Raw genomic sequence first — 22,961 nt, 5'->3', positions numbered from 1 at the left:
AACGTTGTCATTTGTTGCACACCGTAATTGATGCATCAAGTCGTAATTTCATGGTGATGGACATATCAGGATGTGATGAACGGTGTTATGTCCAGTTCATGGCACATCCATTACTCTGTCTGCAGTATAAAGCCCGTATCAGAGTCGGGTCAGTGCCTTGTAGTCTTTTTGAGTCATCTACTATTACATTTTTCTTAGAGCCGCATCCCACTTCCAAGCCCAGACACGCCCCCTTTACATCCACTCCAACTCATAGCTAGCTCCGATGTAGGTAGAATGCCCAGACACGCCCCCTTTACATCCACTCCAACTCATAGCTAGCTCCGATGTAGGTAGAATGCCCAGACACGCCCCCTTTACATCCACTCCAACTCATAGCTAGCTCCGATGTAGGTAGAATGCACGGCACAGCCGTCCGCTGATTCGCTAGAGAGCAAGAGAGAGAGAGAGAGAGAGAGAGAGAGTCTCAGGTTACAAGAGGGAAGGGGGGGGCCGCTGCACAGGGGGGGGAGAGAGAGAGAGAGAGAGAGAGAGAGAGAGAGAGAGAGAGAGAGAGAGAGAGAGAGACTCAATCGCTAGCCGAGAGCCTGTATCTTACAAGAAGTTCGCGGCCCTTCGGGCCACTCACATCTAGAGTTCACAGCAAGATACTGTCTGTCTGTCTGTCTGTCTGTCTGTCTGTCTGTCTGTCTGTCTGTCTGTCTGTCTGTGTGTGTGTGTGTGTGTGTGTGTGTGTGTTGCTAAAATGAAAACATTGAAATAATGAAAATAAAACATTGGCAGGCCTATTACAGTAACAATAATAACACAATTAAGCCAAAACTTGTTTTTTTTTTTCAACAAAAAAATTTTTTTTTTCAATATTTTTTTTTTTTTACTTTTTTTTTTCATTTAAAAAAAAAAAAAGCGGGCGTGGACTCGTTAACGCTCAAAAAGACTACACGGCACGACCCGACTCTGATACGGGCTTAAGGCAATGCATAATTCACTATCAGAAGGCTGACAAAGGGTGAATTCTTTGCCAATATGACTAGCATTGTTTTCACTTTTTCTATCCATATTGGCTTTTTGCCGTTTGCCTTTTCATATACTTGCTAAAAGTAACATTGCCCAAGACCACACAATAACACTTGTTTACAGTGATTGTAATTCCAGAAATCATTATTGGCAGCATGCATTGTTTCCTGATCCTTTGAGTCCAGAACACCTACTTACCAGGGAGCTTGATTTACAGGCTATGGTTTGTCTGTGCTGACACTTTGATTTGCAGCTTTGATTTGCAGCTGCAAATATAGATGATTTACTTAGCAATTATATGCTACTATTATGTATACTTTTTCAACAAATTGAATGATCGATTAAGCACTTATGTATTATTCTATACTTTGCCGCGCAAAGTCTGTGAGAGCCCAACTTTGATTGGCTCCCACAAGTTTCCCAAGAAAAATCTGCGATGTCCCTATAGTCAAAAATGTTCCATATGGCATGTTCTGTGTGCCAAATGTCATGCTTCTATCTTAAAGTGCACGAAACACTCAGACTATAGGTATTGTCTCAGTCCTCCTCAGACGTCTGGGGTTGCCTACTAACAAAAGTCCCTGCGTGCACCAGACCAGACACCCGCTACGAATGGAAAGACATCACATTAGGGTAGGGCTGTGTGGCGTGCCGAGCCAGGACGATGCAATGGAAGGAAACGGGCCCTGTTTATGTTTTGAAGGAAGTAGTAAATACTGTAGTTAGAGTAGAAGCAGGAGGGCTCCAGATAATCTAGGTCAGGACGACCAAAGAAGTCCTGTGCAGGCACCAAATTCTGGTCCCTGGGTACTTTAACTATTGAAAAAATAGCAGATCTACAAGCTCGCAGCGCGGCACCGAGTGCCGCGCTGCGAGCTTGTAGATCTGCTATTTTTTCTTTTTTATGTTATACCAAAACTTTATAGGTCATGTTTATTCTCCTCAAAAAATGACTGACAGTACAAAGGCAGGGCCTTTAGCCAATGAGGAGCAGCGTTCTTGGTGACATCACCACCAACTAGTGCGTCCTGACATAAATAACAACAACACCCACATGAAATCTTCGGGCTCGCTGAATGTTCTCTCAAATCTTTATAGACCAAGTTTATTCTCCTCAAAAAAATCGAACCTCGGTCCGAAGTGAAGCGGTGATTTTTTATTCTATGTGTTGTTCTATAGCTATGAAATCTGTGTTCTAGATCTATACATTCTGTGTTCTAGATCTATACTTTCTACGTGTCTATACTTTCTAATCTAAAAATCTATATTTTTGCCAGACCCATGAAATGGGTAGGCCTACATAAGCAAATGTCGGTCTGTCTGTCCGGGTTTTCTATATAAAGGGTATATATGATGATGACATGATGATGACATGCCTACAAAAGGCATGATGTCATAAATGATGATGACAGACAGGGGGTCTGGCACAACCAGGTTGACCTGGTCTAGTTAGATTCTATGTGTTCTGAATGAATGAATGATTTTGTCTGGAGAGCCAAATTGTAATGTGAAGCTTGACCAATCCTCAATTCTTCATTCTGGACTGGACATGCACGGGACACGGGACAGACAAAGCTATACATTGGAAGCGGTTTTCACCGCTAAATCACCGACAGTACAAAGGCAGGGCCCTTAGCCAATGAGGGAGGGAGATGTAAATAACAGGTCGCACTTGTTGGGGGTGATGTCACCAAGAACACTGCTCCCTCATTTACAGTACTAGCGTCTAGTCGGCGACCTGGCCAACTCGGGAACGATGTAAATAGAGAATGAATGCCCCACCCTTTAATGCAAACCCCATTATACCTGTTGTCATAGGACCCGTTTTGACCATCTGTTTGCCTGTGTCCATTTATGCCCATATATGGAGATATCTGTATCTGTCTGTCGGTCGGCGTCCATTTTATGTCCATATATGGAGATCACTGCAGATATAGTTCTGGGTCCATTTTATGCCCATATGCCCATATATGGAGATATCTGTCTATTTGCGTCCATTTTATGCCTGCCCCACCCTTTAATGCAAACCCCAATATACCTGTTGTCATAGGACCCGTTTTGACCATCTGTTAGCCTTTGTCCCCACCCTTTAATGCAAACCCCAATATACCTGTTGTCATAGGACCCGTTTTGACCATCTGTTTGCCATTGTCCCCTTATGCCCATATATGGAGATCTCTGCACACACAGTACCGGTTGCGGAAAACTCTGATGTCAGACATCAGTTCCGCATACGGGCATTCATTTTATGCCCATATATGGAGAACGTGGGAAGAATGGTTTAGAGATACTCGGATTACATACATACATACACATTCACAGAGATTTTTTGTTGACTCATGTGGCGTACGTGATGTCAGAGCCTTTTATGAAGTGATGTCACAATGAGTCAGCGCTTCCTCCGGAACAGCCTGATGTCAACAATCAGCTCCGCATAAGGAGATTCCGAACGTTTCGCGCCGGTTTCGGAAAACCGCGAGTCGGGTCGGGTCGAGGCCCGGCACTGCACTCCGCGCGGCGGCGGGGAACGCGCGTGCCGAATCTGAAGCCGGTGGGACGAACGGTTCTCGAGATACGCGGATTACAAACAAACAAACAGACAGAGATTTGTCGCATTTATAGATAGATATACTAAGGTTGTTCTCCTTTAGCCAATGAGGGAGCAGCGAGCCCACACTGTTTCTGTAGGAACAGTATTTCTACTTATTATTATGATTCAATATTGGTTTCATTGTATTTTGGGTCAATTGCCCGGTCCTATGCACAGAATCTGTGGCCCAGCCAGGAATCTCCGGGCCTCAGAGGGGACTGGGGGGCTTCCATATGGTGTAACTGTAAATCACAGTGTTTGGTAATGTTGCGTTAAAAGGGCCAGTGTTGCCACGGTTTGCAGGATTTGAGGTCAAGGTCGTGACCCAGATGGATGTTGTAATACAGACAGACGAGACGGCGAGACACCCACATGCAGTGCATGTATGTGGATGACCGCCGGGCGGTAGTGGCTCAGGGGTAGAGTTGACGTCTTAGAACATGGAGGGTTCCCTAAGGTTTCCCAGTTCGATCCCGGGCTCCCCCAGAGTTAGTGTCGAAGAGTCCTTGAGCAAGACTCTTGAACCACTTGTTGCTCCCGGTGAGCAGGTATTGTGTCTTGCATGGTTTCCTCTGCCATTGGTGAATGAATGTGTGTGTAAATGGGAGAATGTAATGCAGAATCTCTGTAAAGCGCCTTGGATAAAGGCGCAATATAAATGCACCATTTACCATTTATGTTCCCAGCGTTGTGTCGTGCAGGGTCACACAGACATGCAGAAAATGTGATGATTTACTGCAATGGTTTTCAACCTTTTTCATATCAAGGTCCTTTATTTATCCTGTATTTGAGCCACGGACCACCGTTTGATGAGATTTAGCCTCCTAGACCCAAAACCTTTTGTAAAGATTTAGTCCACAATTCCACAGTTTTGATGTGGTGCCACAGGAGAGATAACAGGCAAACTTTGATCAAAATAGCACTATTCTACATTCTCTAATTGTGTAGACCTTACTCTCCTGAACTTGAATGCAGCATCTTATGTTGAAAGAATGTCCCTCTCTGTGTAGAAATCCATGCCGTTACACCACATCTCCAGTATTGACTTGATTATGCTTTATAGTTCAGTGTGGTATCAATCAAGCACTGAAAATAGCCGACTTCCAAGCTCACAACGCGTCGCAACGCATGGAGGTCTGCTATTTTCCAAAAGGCCCCTTTAGAAATGTCAGCCCCTGCCTCTCTAACATTCTCTACACGTCCCTGTGCACAGACTGCACACATATATACACAAGCATAGAGCTATGCTTGTGTATATGTAGCTCTACAGACAAGCAAATAACACAAATATTCAGTTTAACACAAAACCTGATATTCACCTCAACCACATCATGCACGTTCAGACACACTTCTCTCTTTCTGACACCTGGTCAAGACATTCACCTCCCTTCACACTGTGGCTGCACCCTGTGTGTGTGTGTGTGTGTGTGTGTGTGTGTGTGTGTGTGTGTGTGTGTGTGTGTGTGTGTGTGTGTGTGTGTGTGTGTGTGCGTGCGTGCGTGCGTGCGTGCGTGCGTGCGTGCGTGCGTGCGTGCGTGCGTGCGTGCGTGCGTGCGTGCGTGCGTGCGTGCGTGCGTGCGTGCGTGCGTGCGTGCGTGCGTGCGTGCGTGCGTGCGTGCGTGCGTGCGTGCGTGCGTGCGTGCGTGCGTGCGTGCGTGCGTGCGTGCGTGCGTGCGTGCGTGCGTGCGTGCGTGCGTGCGTGCGTGCGTGCGTGCGTGCGTGCGTGCGTGCGTGCGTGCGTGCGTGCGTGCGTGCGTGCGTGCGTGCGTGCGTGCGTGCGTGCGTGCGTGCGTGCGTGCGTGCGTGCGTGCGTGCGTGCGTGCGTGCGTGCGTGCGTGCGTGCGTGCGTGCGTGCGTGCGTGCGTGCGTGCGTGCGTGCGTGCGTGCGTGCGTGCGTGCGTGCGTGCGTGCGTGCACCCTGCCTCTGTCCAGCGGCTCCCCACGGCTTTGTTAAGCCAATAATCACCAATGATTTCCTCTACTGTGTGGGAGCAATCTGCGTCTGTGTGAGTGCGTGCGTGCGTGCGAGAGAGAGAGAGAGAGAGTGCGCATGTGTGTTTGTACTTACACTTGAACATGTTACAGTATGCACATTTAAAAGTGCAGGTGTGTGTTTTGTGGAATTGTGTGTGGGTGTGTGGGGAGGCTCTCTCCATTCCGACATGTCGCCACTCCGAAATTGACTTATTGTCGGAGTGGCGACACTCCCATGGGGGTTCGGTTTAGGGTTAGGGTTAGAGATAGGGTTAGTGTCGGAATGGAGACATGTCAGAAAGGAGACATGTCGGAGTGGAGAGATGCACTCGGGTGTGTGTTGCACGTGTGTGCATGTGTCACGTGTGCATGTAAATTCCAAGTGTTCATGCGTATCCGAGTGTGTAGGAGTAGTGTTCTGTGCATGTGTGCATTCGGACCTTTCTGTGTCTGTGAGTAGGTGTTGTGTGTATACTGTGTGTGTGTGTGTGTGTGTGTGTGTGTGTGTGTGTGTGTGTGTGTGTGTGTTCCTGTTGCGCTAATGGAAGCTGCAGCTATAGAGCAGAAAGGGGAGACGGGGCAGGCAGGTGGGCTTCAGTCCATTGTGGTGATACTGGATATCCTCACCGCACTGCTGTGTTTTTACTGTAGTGGACCGTATCCAACTCTTAACTGGCATCAATACAGTGTTTGTGTGGCGGAGAGAGTCGCAGCCCCAGCCTGAAGACTCAAAAGTCTAGTATCTGCCCTCATTTCATAGGGATGTCCCTTTGGGGTGATGGTTAAGATATTGGACTTTCACGCGGGAAACCCGGGTTCGAAACCGGGTGGGGAGGTTCGGATCACCTCCGTTACATTGGTGCCGTGACCCGGATCCGGGCTTCCCCGCAGGAGGAGGTCAAAGGGGGATGAGTGTGGCGGAGAGAGTCGCAGCCCCAGCCTGAAGCCTCAAAAGTCTAGTATCTGCCCTCATTCCATAGGGATATCCCTTTGGAGTGATGGTTAAGATATTGGACTTTCACGCGGCAGACCCGGGTTCGAAGCCGGGTGGGGAGGTTCGGATCACCTCCGTTACATTTGGACCTAATGTATTCATTCTAGTTGGTACGGGGGGGAAATTATACTACAATATATCGTCGTTGTCGGGTGGAAACCTTGTACTGTATGTCCAAAATCGTTTGTTTTGTATATATCATTTTAAAAAACTATTTAAACTAGTGAAACAGCCGATCTACAAGCACACAACGCCTCGCAACGCGAGGCGTTGTGTGCTTGTAGATCTGCTGTTTTCACTACTTTTGTGCGACGGCCTTGTATGATGAAGCAGGGCTTTGCTTTGTGAAACAATTTACACATTTGAAACTTGGAGATACAAGGTTTCAGCCTGACAGTGACGATATATATTGTGTGTGTGTGTGTGTGTGTGTGTGTGTGTGTGTGTGTGTGTGTGTGTGTGTGTGTGTGTGTGTGTGTGTGTGTGTGTGTGTGTGTGTGTGTGTGTGTGTGTGTGTGTGTGTGTGTGTGTGTGTGTGTGTGTGTTATTACCCGTTTTTACATAGAATTTCTTCACTGTTTCTTCACTAGGGAGTCTTTTCTCTCTGCTGTCAGAGCTGTGTTTTTTTTTACCTTTGCATGGTCTTAAATTGTCTGGCTGCTTGTAGGAATTTAAGGTTATTCTACTGCTGCACTTATAGTTCATAAATGTATACAAAATGCAATGTGCCGCATTATCAGCTTGGGTTATTGCCGTCCATCCTTCTCTCTCTCTCTCTCTCTCTCTCTCTCTCTCTCTCTCTCTCTCTCTCTCTCTTGTGTCTGTCTGTCTGTCTACTGCGTATGCGTTACATAGAAATATTAATTTAGAAAAGAATACCGATAAATCTACAGCAGAATGGGCCAAAAGCATTTTATGAGATGTTGACTTGGTGTGCTTCGTCTGAACCGACCCAACATGAAATACTGCTTAACGTTTTTTCATCCATGACCAGGAAGAAGAGAGTTCAGAGCCCTCGGTCTTAACTGCTACAGTATAGTACTGAACAAACAACAAAACGTCTAACTTCGATAGTGCTCACTCTCAGACGAATGATGTGGAATTCAGATGTCTGGTAGGCCTGAAGCCAATGTGTTGACATTTTATACCGTATGCCCCCGTCGGACTCTTCTGTTACTCACTGGTTGGTGTTCGATTGTAACTTGCTACGTTGTGAATGTTTGCGCCATCAATCATTGGAAGTCTATACTGGGTATAGATCACAGTGGTACTGTGATTTAGGCCTGCCACAATAATATGATCGCCTATTTCGCAAATATTTGAGACTAGAAGTTCAGGCCGTTTTGCGGCCCTACGTCTAGAGGCCCTCTCAGTTATGTTGTACTGCGTAGTTATGTACATATGGTGAGTAAGGAAGGTGCTGGTTTGAGCAATGAGTATGAATGATGCATGTGGACAATTGAGTATAAATGCATATGGTAGAGATCTTCGGGCAGGTCCGAGACCCGAAATTACCCGGGAACCGACCCGATCCGAGCCGGTTACCGGGGCCATTTACGAGCAGTGAGGTCGGTGCAGGGCGGTTCCGTTACCGTCTGCCCCGGGTCTTCGGTTCTCTGGCCGTAGAGTGGCGGTTAATTATTGCACTTGTACTGAGTGAGTACACATTAAGTGCAGGGTCTTAGGGGCATAAGGAAATGGTCTTTATAGATAGCTGCCTCTTGCTGCAAGGTATCTTAATTTCAAGTAAAACTAAAGAATTTTATTGATAAACCTTCTATTCGTAGTTCTTTTAGACCACTTTGTGGAGAGAAGTCATTATTGGCGAGAGTCAACCCTGTTTACCTCATATCACTCAACATGACATTATTTATGGTGTTTTCCTCTGTTCCGCCTCTTAACATGTCCGTTTTGAAATGGCCTAACTGTCTGTCTGTCTGTCTGTCTGTCCGCTGCTTTGTAGTGTTTTGGAAATGGTGGGTAGTTATGGAAACTGGTGCAAACATACAGTACAGTGTCCTGGAGAATTTATCGCATCTCGTTTATTTACCTTCTTATTTCCCATTTCCGGCGACTGCTTGGTCTGTCTTTCAGTCTCTGCGACCAAACTCCTTGTCGTGAGCTCTTTTACACTTTTTAGGCGGATAAAATGTCCTGCTTTCCTTATCGTTCTTTTTTTTTGTGCTTTTTGAAGCGGTGAAAGCCGCTTCCAAGGAGTGGCTTTGTGTGTCCCGTTCATGTCCATATATGGTCATTTCAGTCCAGAATTAACAGGTTTTATCTGTCCGTAAATGTGTGTCCCATGTGTGTCCCATCATGTCCATATACTGTATGGTCATTTCAGTCCAGAATGAACAGGTTTTATCTGTCCCGTACGTCCAGAATATGTGTGTAGTGTCCGTCCCGGTCGCGAGTTTCTAAATTCTAGGAGAGCTAAGGCAAGGAGCGCTCGTTTTCACCAGCGTCGGCAGGTTAGCTACTCACCAGCGTCGGCAGGTTAGTTTTACTGAGGTTATTAAGGTTAGGGTTAGGGTTAGAGTTAGGGTTAGGGTTAAGGTTAGGGTTAGGGTTAGGGTTAGAGTTGGGGTTAGGGTTAGGGTTAGGGTTAGAGTTAGAGTTAAGGATAGGTTTAGGTTTTGGTGCACCTCTGCCGCACCCGCGGTCCAAGTGACTACAATGGAGCGCTCCCTACCTCCGGTTCAGCCAATCACAAGCTTCAAAAATGAGTGCGGGGCGGGGTTTTGCCTTGGCTCTCCTAGAATTTAGAAACTCGCGTCCCGGTCTGATGATTAGATGATTAAAAATGTCCAATGAGACCATACTTTGAGGATTGGTCAAGCTTCACATGACAATTCGGCCCTCCAGATAAAATCATTCATTCATTCAGAATTCTGAATTCTTAAGCTCTAGAACACAGAATAAAAGTTCACCGCTTCACTTCGAACCGAGGTTTGATTTTTTGTTGTATTTGTAGCCTACTGCTTAGGCCTCATCTTGACTAGTTTGCACTTGTGAAAGAGGTCTTGAACGTCAATATGATTTACCGGGTAATTAAAATAAATGTTACATACGTTCAATTTACTCTCTTATTTGAACCCAATAAACAGATACCAACCTCTCCTGCCACTTATTATTATAACCCAATAGCAGCAGTGGTGTAAAGTAACTAAGTACATTTACTTAAGTACACTTTTGAGGTATTTGTACTTCACTTTACGATTTCCAATTTCCAATACTTTTACTTCTCGGATCCAAATTTTGTACTTACTCCAATACATTTATTTGGAAAATTAAGTTACTAGTTACTTTGTAGATTTGGATTATTATAAAAAAAAACACACATTAACCACTTCAGCCCTATATGTATTTCAGCCATTTGAAAATAGCCGATCTACAAGCTCACAATGCGTCGCGACGCATTGTGAGCTTGTAGATCTGCTATTTTCAAAAGATTTTTATACATTCGAAAACTTCAAATAGGACATTCTGCATAGCGAGTACTCTCTACTTTTGGTACTTTAAGTACATTTTTATACAATACTTTCATACTTTTACTCAAGTTAATTTTGAATTCCGTAATTCTACTTGTAACAGAGTATTTCTACAATGCAGTATTTATACTTTTACTTAAGTAACAAATGAATGAATGAATGAATGAATGAATGAATGAATGAAAGAATGAATGAATTATACTTTTACTTAAGTAACAAATGTGAGTACTTTTCCCACCACTGCCCAACAAACAGATGCCACTCTCTCCTGCCCCCCACTATTCTGTATTGCCCCAGCTTTCTGTCCTCGATCTCCCCGTCTTTTCTTTCTCTTTCCTTTTTTTCTCTTCTCTTCCATCCCTGACCCACTAAGTTGAGAGATCCCTCTGTTTTTCCCATCATGCTCTCCTCTCCTCTCGCCCTGCGGTGAACCCCCGGCCGGAGGTATAAAGGACGTGATTTACAGGGCCTCTCCGCAAGCAAATAGAAAAAAGTGAAATGAAATGAGAGATCCATTTCCAGTGTGGTAGTCTTGTCATTTCACTGTGAGTTGAAAAAAACCTTTTTGACTTGATATATGACTCTCAACGTTGTGGTCTCGTTTTGTCGAGGTGCAAAAGTTCCCAAATCCATTTCCACTGGAATTGAAAAGGGTGATAAAATGGACATGGCCTCCTGTCTGCAGGTGGGTTTTGTCGACAGGCCTCTTGATGGAATGACTTGGAGAAAACATGGAGTTTTTGCGTAGGTTTGAGAGAGATAAGGTGTCTGAAAGAGTGTAAAAGTGTAAAAGGAAAGAATGTTCTCAACAGGTGTCCATCAAGCTTGATTTGTGTTTAATGGACAGCTGTCCATGACACGTCAACACTTCTGAACAGTTGAAAACGTTTTCTTTTTTCTTTTCTTTTTCTTTCATTCTTCATTTATAAGAATTGTAGCTCCTGGCAAAAGCTTCAACTTCACCTGCATTATATTCATAATTGAATTATACTCTGTTGTATACTCTGTTACTGTAAGCAGATTTAAAATGGAATTATACTAATGTTAAAATTCATCAGACAGTGCTGGTATCGCGATGCCCCAGTTGCCTTAAAGTTAAAGCTCCAAACAGCCCAGAACAAACTAATTAGGGTCGTGCTTGGTCTTCCTCCTCGGGCCCACCTTACCGATCATCACCACGAAAGCTTGTGGTGGTTAAAAGTAGCTGACAGAGTACAGCATCTTGCAATGGGCCTGGTGTACAAGATACACTACACCTCCAAGATACCCATGTACCTGACAAACTACTTCCTAAAGGTCAAGGATGTCCACAATCACCACACCAGAGCTCCACTAATCATCATCAACGTAGATTTAACGCTAAACAAGGCTCGAATTTGTTCTCCTGCTATACCACCAACATGTGGAACGCCCTGCCACAATCCTTAAAGGAAAGCACATCCCTAGCCTCCTTCAAAATTGGTATGAAAAATTACCTTCAGACAGCTGCTACTCGTGACTTGTAAATAGACTAAGCCCACATGCTCCTACCCCCCTTTTTTCTGCCTTTGTATTTGATGTTATGCTTTTTCTGCTTTTGAAATTGATATTATCCCAGATAACAATGTTATATGAGATACATAAAGTGTGGTTCCTGTGGAAATAAGCCGTAGAGCTTTCTAGGATCTCCTTTTAGTTGACCTTGTACCAGTGATGTGTGCTGTCATGAAACTGTACTTTTTTCTATTGCAAACCTCTAATACATTATTCAATCAATCAATCAATCAATCAATCAATCAATCATTCTACAAGATGTGTTCATTTGGAACCCCCAAGGAACTATGGGGGTCCCTGGACCACACTTTAGCCGCCTTTCCATAGGCAAGGCGTTGTGAGCTTGTAGATCGGCTATTTTCGGCAAAGAGTTTTGGTGTAGAAGGGGAAAAGAGCAGACTAAGTACAGAGTGAAGGCCAAGTTTATTACGTATTCGGTTCAAGTGGTTAAATATCTGAAAGCACATTGACATGAATCCAAAATACACTGATGATTGTGCTGTCAAACAATGAAACTATATGGAATCAATGAACAGGTTGTGGGGGTCCCTGCTTCCTCTCTCTCTCAACTAAGGGGTCCTTGGCCTGAAAACGTTGAAGACCCCTGGACTACAGTATTATGTCTTCTCAGTAAAGCCTGCAGGTAGTGAACCTACTTGCCCAAGAACAAAAGTAGTGAAAACAGCAGATCTACAAGCTTGTAGATCGTCTGTTTTCACTAGTTTAAATCATTTTTAAAATGATAAATACAAAACAAACGGTTTTGGACATACAAGGTTTCCACCCGACAACGACGAAATATAACTCTTGGGTAACCCTTTACTTTCCGGTACAGTAATTACATGGTAGTTACCACGTAATTACAAGGTAATTACTTGGTAACCACCCCGTATTTACTGAGTAATAACTAGGTAATTACAAGGTAATTACAATGTATTTTACATAGTAATTACCTGGTGTTACCTGGTAATTCCCAGATACATTCCTGAGAACTACCAGGTAATTACTAGGTAATTTAAAGCATGTACCTGGTAATTCCATAGTAACTACCTGGTAATACACTTAGCAATTACTTAGTTTATTACCCGGTAGTTCCCTGGTATTTTCTTAGATACTACAAGGTAATTATTAGGTAATTATAAGTATTTTATTATGTATTTAGCATGTAATTATACTGTAACTACCTGGTAATACACTTAGCAATTACTATGTTTATTACCCGGTAGTTACCTGGTATTTTCTTGTATACTACAAGGTAATTATTAGGTAATTATAAGTATTTTATTATGTATTTAGCATGTAATTATAGTGTAACTACCTGGTAATACACTTAGCAATTACTAGGTTTATTACCCGGTAGTTACCTGGTATTTTCTTGTATACTAAAAGGTAATTATTAGGTAATTATAAGTATTTTATTATGTATTTAGCATGTAATTATAGTGTAACTACCTGGTAATACACATAGTAATTACAAGGTATATTGCCTGGTATTTACCAGTTATTTTCTTTGATACTACCAGGAATTTATGAGTAGTTGCTTATGCAATTACTATATAATTACATGGTAACTACCATGTAATATACCTATTAATGTCTAGGTAATTCCTATGTATTTTCTTAGAAATTACTAGGTAATTACCGTTTAATTTCATGTTAACTATCATGTTATTTACCTGGTCCTTACCTTGATAGGTAACCCATTATAATCTGTGCATATACAAAGGTACTTACCTGGTATTTACCCAATAACTCCAAAAAGTATTTACAGGGAAATTACCCAGTAGTTACTGTTGGTTTGTACTGTAAAGTAAAGCGTGATCAATTCCATGACCTTACCTGGTAATTACTCAGTATTAACCCAATAACTACAAAAGGTATTTACAGGGAAATTACCCAGTAGTTACTGTTGGTTTGTACTGTAAAGTAAAGCGTGATCAATTCCATGACCTTACCTGGTAATTACTAAGTGTTTACCCTGTAACCAGAATAATTATGTGCCTTGCATTTAGCCAGTGTAAGTGCAACTACTGAAAAATAAGTACTTTTTTTTTGGGACCAAATGGCATCATGGCCATGGGTGGATAAAATAACCAGGCCTCAAAAATGACCAGTGTCGTTCATTTGTGTTCAGTGCATGCTTCTCCGGTGTCCGTGAGTCTGCTTCTCCCCTGGACAGCACACTGCATCTGAAATCCAGTTCCCACCCCAAGCACCAGCAAGCAACCCCACCATAACCAAGGCATGATACAACACAAATATAAATTCATTACATTAACACCTCCTCAACCACCACCAACCTTGACATAACACGCAAAAAAACAGGTGAGCTGGCAAAGAGATTTCTTTATAAAATGCTGTAATGCTTTTCAATAAACAAACAAAAAAAAAATCACATGTTCGACAGTGCAATACTATAAAAAAACTATTTACAAGAAGTACACAAAATGACAGTTGATTCTTCACACATTGGTTGCCAACCCCGAGTTCCCCGAGTTTATAATGGTACCCCCCAATTGCCAACCCCGAGTTCCCCGACCAAAAAAGAAAAAAACATTTTTGGACCTCTAGAAATGTATTAGGCATGATCGCGATTTTGCATGTTTAACCCCCATACAACCCCCATACAACTCAGGTAGCAGACCTCCAAGCTCACAACAGTGTAAAACATAATGGCTGCTATCTCATGAATGCCTGAACGGATTTCCAATCGGATTCTTTTGTTTGAAAGCTGGGAGCATTGTGCACACACATGGTGCATGATGTAGGCATGGGCGTGCATGATCCGTGCACTATGAATTACATGGAGTCTATGGAGACCTTGGCAACTTGGACCCTCAAGAGATTTTTTTTTTTTAAGGCAACAAATGTGTTCATATACATATGAGTCGAACCGCTGAGATAATTTTAACACAGTTCTTATATGAAATATATGAAAAGGGTCTAGGGGAATTCAGAATGGGGGAAGAAAATGACGAACCAGCTAGGATGGGTAAATTACGTCACGCTTTACTGTTCTAAGGTTTAAGGCGCTTTCCCACTGCGCCCGATAACGATAGTTTTCAATTGAAGTGGATGGCAGCTTCCACAACACAACGATATAGCCGTCATAATTGACGTGAACGCCATCGCCGACATGTCGCTATCGTTATCGGGCGCAGTGGGAAAGGGCCATTACACTTGGTAACATGCTCTGACATCCTTGAACAATCGTCCAAGAATGCCCTCCCTGTGTTCCCTCCCCAGCCAGTAATGCCACTCGATGAACCGTAGGTTCATCTTCAGTGCCTTCTCTCAGTGAGGTTCCCCCTGTACCTATAGATGTCTTCCTTGCAACTATTTTAGAGTATAAACTAATTTGAGTAAACTAGTCTGTATCTATTTTGTTTCTATGTTCAAATATCCTGAGTTAACTCTTTTTCCTTTTCTTTCCTTCCACAGGTAAAAACCCAAACCAAGAATGGATGATCACAGGTAGAGGTAAGTATCAAAAATCAAAATAGAACAATGAATTTCAATTACTTGGAATGTAATGAAAATAATAAAATACAAAAATAAATGTACTTCAATGCTCAATGTTCAATTCAAAATCAAATGTCCTCTTATTCAAAAATCAAATACATCTAATATGGCTCAGTCTTTTTCAGTTAGATCCAAAAAGAAAAATATGACACTTTAATACTGTCCTTTTTCAGCTCAGTGTGTCTAAATCCGAAGGCACTTTGACTCAGTGCTTAAGTTGTGCCTTAATACTGTAAGTTCAGTCCAAAAAATTAAATAAAACTGGTGTCTCAATTATCTCTGTCCAAAAAATGAAATAAAGTAATCCGTTCGAAATTGTACTCCGATACTCCTACCAGTCTGGCAGTGAGTGACTCTGTTGGTTGGTTGTGCAAAGTGGACCCTTTGCACTGCTTGTAGATCAGCTATCTAATGTCCGTGGGCCTCCTCGCTCGCCATCCTGTATCTCCAGGAAATATCATGGGGTGTTTCCCAGCAAGGGAAAAAACCTGACCTGTACAACAGGCCATAAAGAAAATAACATCACTATAAGTAACTCAAATCAAAACATCAAAGTGTTTCAGGCACTGTGTGACTGTGGGCCAATTAACACTAGCTGCAGTAGACAACTAGGCCCAAATTGATGGCTGATTGCTGTCAGCTGGCTGCCCAGCTCAGTTACTCTGATTACATAAATCCGTTTTTTACCATGGATAAATCTTCACATTTAACACCAGAAACATGCACAATACCCTTGTATTCCTTAAATAATGCAAAACGTTTTCATTACAAGTGCAAAAACAATGATTTAGTGCAATTATTCTGTTTTCAACTCACCAAAACAATTGGCTGTACAAACACAAACAAACAGCTTCTTCCTGTACAAGGGCTGCTCCCAGGTTTGACCAAACGTTCCCCCAAAAGGTGGCTTGCTTGTCACACTTTTAGGCTTGTAATCAAACAGTTTCTGGTAGTTTTCTTATCATAAATCAATTCACTTTTCAGTTCAGTTCTGACGTTCACTCCTCCTTCTCTCTCTCTCCTCTCCAGGTAATGACAGGCTGCACACACACTCTGCCCTTAAAGGGGAAGTACGTCATCTGCCACTTAAAGGCATATGTTGTGTTTTCCGTACATGTACAGTTTTAAAGTAGCTTCTTAACATAATAAAACCATTCCCATTTTAAACCAACGTATGAATTCTGTATTTATTAATCACTTGAGTGTCTTAATGAATTATTCATGCATTTTAATGAACTGTTCATTTTCTGTATATATTCTGTACATACCCATTTTAAATGCATGAATAATTCATTAAGACACTCAAGTGATTAATAAATACAGAATTCATACGTTGGTTTAAAATGGGAATGGTTTTATTATGTTAAGAAGCTACTTTAAAACTGTACATGTACAGAAAACACAACATATGCCTTTAAGTGGCAGATGACGTACTTCCCCTTTAAGGGCAGATGGTGTGTGCAGCCTGTCATTACCTGGAGAGGAGAGAGAGAGAAGGAGGAGTGAACGTCAGAACTGAACTGAAAAGTGAATTGATTTATGATAAGAAAACTACCAGAAACTGTTTGATTACAAGCCTAAAAGTGTGACAAGCAAGCCACCTTTTGGGGGAACGTTTGGTCAAACCTGGGAGCAGCCCTTGTACAGGAAGAAGCTGTTTGTTTGTGTTTGTACAGCCAATTGTTTTGGTGAGTTGAAAACGGAATAATTGCACTAAATCATTGTTTTTGCACTTGTAATGAAAACGTTTTGCATTATTTAAGGAATACAAGGGTATTGTGCATGTTTCTGGTGTTAAATGTGAAGATTTATCCATGGTAAAAAACGGATTTATGTAATCAGAGTAACTGAGCTGGGCAGCCAGCTGACAGCAATCAGCCATCAATTTGGGCCTAGTTGTCTACTTCAGCTAGTGTTAATTGGCCCACAGTCACACATTGCCTGAAACACTTTGATGTTTTGATTTGAGTTACTTATAGTGATGTTATTTTCTTTATGGCCTGTTGTACAGGTCAGGTTTTTTCCCTTGCTGGGAAACACCCCATGATATTTCCTGGAGATACAGGATGGCGAGCAAGGAGGCCCACGGACATTAGATAGCTGATCTACAAGCAGTGCAAAGGGACCACTTTGCACAACCAACCAACAGAGTCACTCACTGCCAGACTGGTAGGAGTATCGGAGTACAATTTCGAACGGATTACTTTATTTCATTTTTTGGACTGAGATAATTGAGACACCAGTTTTATTTAATTTTTTGGACTGAACTTACAGTATTAAGGTACAACTTAAGCACTGAGTCAAAGTGCCTTCGGATTTAGACACACTGAGCTGAAAAAGGACAGTATTAAAGTGTCATATTTTTCTTTTTGGATCTAACTGAAAAAGACTGAGCCATATTAGATGTATTTGATTTTTGAATAAGAGGACATTTGATTTTGAATTGAACATTGAGCATTGAAGTACATTTATTTTTGTATTTTATTATTTTCATTACATTCCAAGTAATTGAAATTCATTGTTCTATTTTGATTTTTGATACTTACCTCTACCTGTGATCATCCATTCTTGGTTTGGGTTTTTACCTGTGGAAGGAAAGAAAAGGAAAAAGAGTTAACTCAGGATATTTGAACATAGAAACAAAATAGATACAGACTAGTTTACTCAAATTAGTTTATACTCTAAAATAGTTGCAAGGAAGACATCTATAGGTACAGGGGGAACCTCACTGAGAGAAGGCACTGAAGATGAACCTACGGTTCATCGAGTGGCATTACTGGCTGGGGAGGGAACACAGGGAGGGCATTCTTGGACGATTGTTCAAGGATGTCAGAGCATGTTACCAAGTGTAATGGCCCTTTCCCACTGCGCCCGATAACGATAGCGACATGTCGGCGATGGCGTTCACGTCAATTATGACGGCTATATCGTTGTGTTGTGGAAGCTGCCATCCACTTCAATTGAAAACTATCGTTATCGGGCGCAGTGGGAAAGCGCCTTAAACCTTAGAACAATAAAGCGTGTCGTAATTTACCCATCCTAGCTGGTTCGTCATTTTCTTCCCCCATTCTGAATTCCCCTAGACCCTTTTCATATATTTCATATAAGAACTGTGTTAAAATTATCTCAGCGGTTCGACTCATATGTATATGAACACATTTGTTGCCTTAAAAAAAAAAATCTCTTGAGGGTCCAAGTTGCCAAGGTCTCCATAGACTCCATGTAATTCATAGTGCACGGATCATGCACGCCCATGCCTACATCATGCACCATGTGTGTGCACAATGCTCCCAGCTTTCAAACAAAAGAATCCGATTGGAAATCCGTTCAGGCATTCATGAGATAGCAGCCATTATGTTTTACACTGTTGTGAGCTTGGAGGTCTGCTACCTGAGTTGTATGGGGGTTGTATGGGGGTTAAACATGCAAAATCGCGATCATGCCTAATACATTTCTAGAGGTCCAAAAATGTTTTTTTCTTTTTTGGTCGGGGAACTCGGGGTTGGCAATTGGGGGGTACCATTATAAACTCGGGGAACTCGGGGTTGGCAACCAATGTGTGAAGAATCAACTGTCATTTTGTGTACTTCTTGTAAATAGTTTTTTTATAGTATTGCACTGTCGAACATGTGATTTTTTTTTTGTTTGTTTATTGAAAAGCATTACAGCATTTTATAAAGAAATCTCTTTGCCAGCTCACCTGTTTTTTTGCGTGTTATGTCAAGGTTGGTGGTGGTTGAGGAGGTGTTAATGTAATGAATTTATATTTGTGTTGTATCATGCCTTGGTTATGGTGGGGTTGCTTGCTGGTGCTTGGGGTGGGAACTGGATTTCAGATGCAGTGTGCTGTCCAGGGGAGAAGCAGACTCACGGACACCGGAGAAGCATGCACTGAACACAAATGAACGACACTGGTCATTTTTGAGGCCTGGTTATTTTATCCACCCATGGCCATGATGCCATTTGGTCCCAAAAAAAAAGTACTTATTTTTCAGTAGTTGCACTTACACTGGCTAAATGCAAGGCACATAATTATTCTGGTTACAGGGTAAACACTTAGTAATTACCAGGTAAGGTCATGGAATTGATCACGCTTTACTTTACAGTACAAACCAACAGTAACTACTGGGTAATTTCCCTGTAAATACCTTTTGTAGTTATTGGGTTAATACTGAGTAATTACCAGGTAAGGTCATGGAATTGATCACGCTTTACTTTACAGTACAAACCAACAGTAACTACTGGGTAATTTCCCTGTAAATACTTTTTGGAGTTATTGGGTAAATACCAGGTAAGTACCTTTGTATATGCACAGATTATAATGGGTTACCTATCAAGGTAAGGACCAGGTAAATAACATGATAGTTAACATGAAATTAAACGGTAATTACCTAGTAATTTCTAAGAAAATACATAGGAATTACCTAGACATTAATAGGTATATTACATGGTAGTTACCATGTAAATATATAGTAATTGCATAAGCAACTACTCATAAATTCCTGGTAGTATCAAAGAAAATACCTGGTAAATACCAGGCAATATACCTTGTAATTACTATGTGTATTACCAGGTAGTTACACTATAATTACATGCTAAATACATAATAAAATACTTATAATTACCTAATAATTACCTTGTAGTATACAAGAAAATACCAGGTAACTACCGGATAATAAACCTAGTAATTGCTAAGTGTATTACCAGGTAGTTACACTATAATTACATGCTAAATACATAATAAAATACTTATAATTACCTAATAATTACCTTGTAGTATACAAGAAAATACCAGGTAACTACCGGGTAATAAACATAGTAATTGCTAAGTGTATTACCAGGTAGTTACTATGGAATTACGAGGTACATGCTTTAAATTACCTAGTAATTACCTGGTAGTTCTCAGGAATGTATCTGGGAATTACCAGGTAACACCAGGTAATTACTATGTAAAATACATTGTAATTACCTTGTAATTACGTGGTAACTACCATGTAATTACTGTACCGGAAAGTAAAGGGTTACCAACTCGGGTAATTGGCCCACTGGCTTGTCACTTGTCATGATCTGAAATGGCAAAGTAGCAGCAGCGCTATAGAGAGAGATCTCTCTCTATAGCGAGCAATGAGGGCCTCTCCAACTCTTTTTCCCGGGCTGAAGCATGGGCCCAGCACGTCCCTGCATGCATGCATAAATCCTTTGATCGATTCAACCTACAGTCAGGGTCAGTGCTTGGGAGGTATCTCAGTTACATCTCCTTAATAACATTAAGGTGCATTTCATTTATCTTGCCCTTGAGCAAGATACTCGACCTGTAAACCGCTCCAGTGAAGGTTTTACTGTGGTGCGGGTCATTAAGCCGTGGGCATACAATGCCAAATCCAACTGCTAGGGCGCCTACGCAAATCCACTTTGCTGAGCATGCGGCTCTGAGAGTGCTCAGTGGCGTCAGTTCAGAAAAAGCTAAGGTATGGCAACATGACTGGTGTCTTGCACGCACGCCTTCGTGCGCGTGCAAGACAACCAGTCATGTTGCCATACCTTAGCAACAGGCATGATACATTTCTTTTAAGAAGTACATTCTATTTTCCCCCCCGTTTCTATGGTTTCTTGGGCTGGATATGGCAGCCTGGAATGGTCGTTCAAGTGCAGCTAAACTTGGTATGTTAGTAAAAGTGCCACAATTAACAATAATGCATTGCACCTGTGCAGCTGACCTGCGGAACCTGGGAATATACCATTCTGTCAAGATGGGGAGAATACAAGTGTGGAGAATATAATTATAATACCTTGTTAAAGTGACAACTTTGTTAAATTTTGCATTTGTAGTTATTTTAATGTAATTTAACAACATAATAACCAGCACAGATAGACAAAGAGACATTCATGGATCTATATTTAAAAGTAACTTTTATTCTCCCCCCGGACCCATGGTATGGCAGCTGCATACCCCTGCCATACCAAATTGACACCTCTGAGAAGGCTAAATGGCCACGCCGCTTTGCCGTGGGCTTCAGCGTATTGGTGCTTTCTCACAGACCAACGGCGAGGCTGTGGTTGTACCTTGGCTGTTTCTGTAAAAAGCAACGTGTTCCTAATAAATGTACCTGCACAAATAACATTTTAGAAGAAGAAAAAACTATAAAAGACTGTGGAAAAAAACTATAAAACATTCATGGAACACCTTCCATGAATATGTTTTATACCGCCCCAGGCTCTAAGGAAACACACACACACACACACACACACACACACACACACACACACACACACACACACACACACATGCGCACGCAAATGACTGTTAGCATATACTGTCTGTAACTTGTTCTAGGCACCTGCTTTCTCCATGAAAATATACAGTGCTGGTGAAAGTGAAAGCATGCGAGAGCTTGTATGACTCATTTATTTAAATGAATCTACTGACTTCAGTTGATAGATGGCAAGTGTTGAATTTGTACGGTACCCCGCTCATACTGCGGTTGAGAAGCTTGGTGACCGAACACACACAGCAATACCGTTGGTCAGGGGCGTCACAAGAGGGGGGAAAGTGGGACTGAGTTACTAGGGCCCAAGGTGGAGGGGCCTTATTTTAGATACGCATTTGAATTTTGACCCGATTTTGACCCGATTCTAGAAGTGTCTTCTAAAGGTTTTTTGAAAAACGTATGTTTCTACGTCAGTGGTTCTCAAACACTTTCATGTCAAGGACCCTTAGAATTATATGTATTTGGCCGCCGACCCCCGTCTCAAAATATTTTGTATCAGGGACCCCCCAGAAGCAAATATTTGAGTTACAAATGTTCACTTTAAAAATGAGATATTCAAAGATTTGCACAAATTTTCGAGATTTTTCAACCCAGAAGCAAATATTTGAGTTACAAATGTTCACTTTAAAAATTGTATATTCAAAGATTTGCACGGATTTTCATGATTTTTCAAAAATAGCAGATCTAAGCTCGCAGCTGTGAAAGCTCGCAGCTGTGAGCTTGTATATCTGCTATTTTTCAATAGTTAAAGCATTAAATGAAAACCACGGACCTAAACGCCACTTGTCATGTCAGAATGTTTAAGTCCGAGGGACAGCGTTGTGTAATAACACTTGGACAGTGATAGATTTTATTGGCCGAGATGGATCCCCTAATGGAATATAAATGAGCCTCCCTTTAAGCCGGCTCTGTAAATCACCATCTGATTAATGGTCTGCTGGATGGACCTGGACGGAAGACACAGAACTCTCACACGCGCACGTACACGCACGCATACACATGTACGGTAGTTTGACATAACATAACACATCGTCGTTGTCGGGTTAAAACCTTGTACGTCCAAAACCGTTTGTTTTGCATTTATCATTTTGAAAATGATTCAAACTAGTGAAAACAGCCGATCTACAAGCACACAACGCCTCGCACCGCGAGGCGTTGTGTGCTTGTAGATCTGCTCATTCTGCTGTTTTCACTTCTTTTGTGCTACGGCCTTGTATGATGAAGCAGGGCTTTACTTGGAGATACGAGGTTTCTACCCGACAACGACGATATTATGCGTACACATGCACCGGGTTGCAGCAGGAATACATTTGGGCGCTCATGCATAATCTTGTGCACATACAGACACACACACACACACACACACACACACACACACACATGTTTGCAATTGCTACTTTGTGGGGACATTACACATAGTCTACTATCTTTGTGGGGACATTCCATTCATTTTAACCCTAACCCTAACCCTTAACCTAACCCCTAAAGACCTTGTGGGGACCTATTAATAAGTACCCACAAGGTATTGTGCAAGGATTGTACTATCTTTGGACATGAGGTCCCCACAAAGA

General features: G+C 42.1%; 1 protein-coding gene and 1 pseudogene across 3 annotated transcripts in view; one reads left to right on the top strand and one right to left on the bottom strand.

Moving 5' to 3' along the window:
- The window catches only part of fgfrl1a (fibroblast growth factor receptor like 1a), a 415,817-nt gene that overhangs the window by 226,604 nt on the left and 166,252 nt on the right, over positions 1–22,961 (top strand). The window lies entirely within an intron of this gene.
- Positions 17,680–22,961, bottom strand: part of LOC308301964 (E3 ubiquitin-protein ligase TRIM39-like) — a 34,928-nt pseudogene continuing 29,646 nt past the window's right edge. Inside the window, exon 3 of the transcript in view lies at positions 17,680–17,706. The product of the transcript in view is annotated as an E3 ubiquitin-protein ligase TRIM39-like (transcript). The remainder of the gene's footprint in view (positions 17,707–22,961) is intronic.

This window comes from Nannobrachium achirus (assembly GCF_963921795.1).
Source record: "Nannobrachium achirus genome assembly, chromosome: 17".
Classification (NCBI taxonomy): Eukaryota; Metazoa; Chordata; class Actinopteri; order Myctophiformes; family Myctophidae; genus Nannobrachium; species Nannobrachium achirus.
Note: the sequence above shows the minus strand (reverse complement) of the source record. Positions and strands in the feature narration are given on the sequence as shown.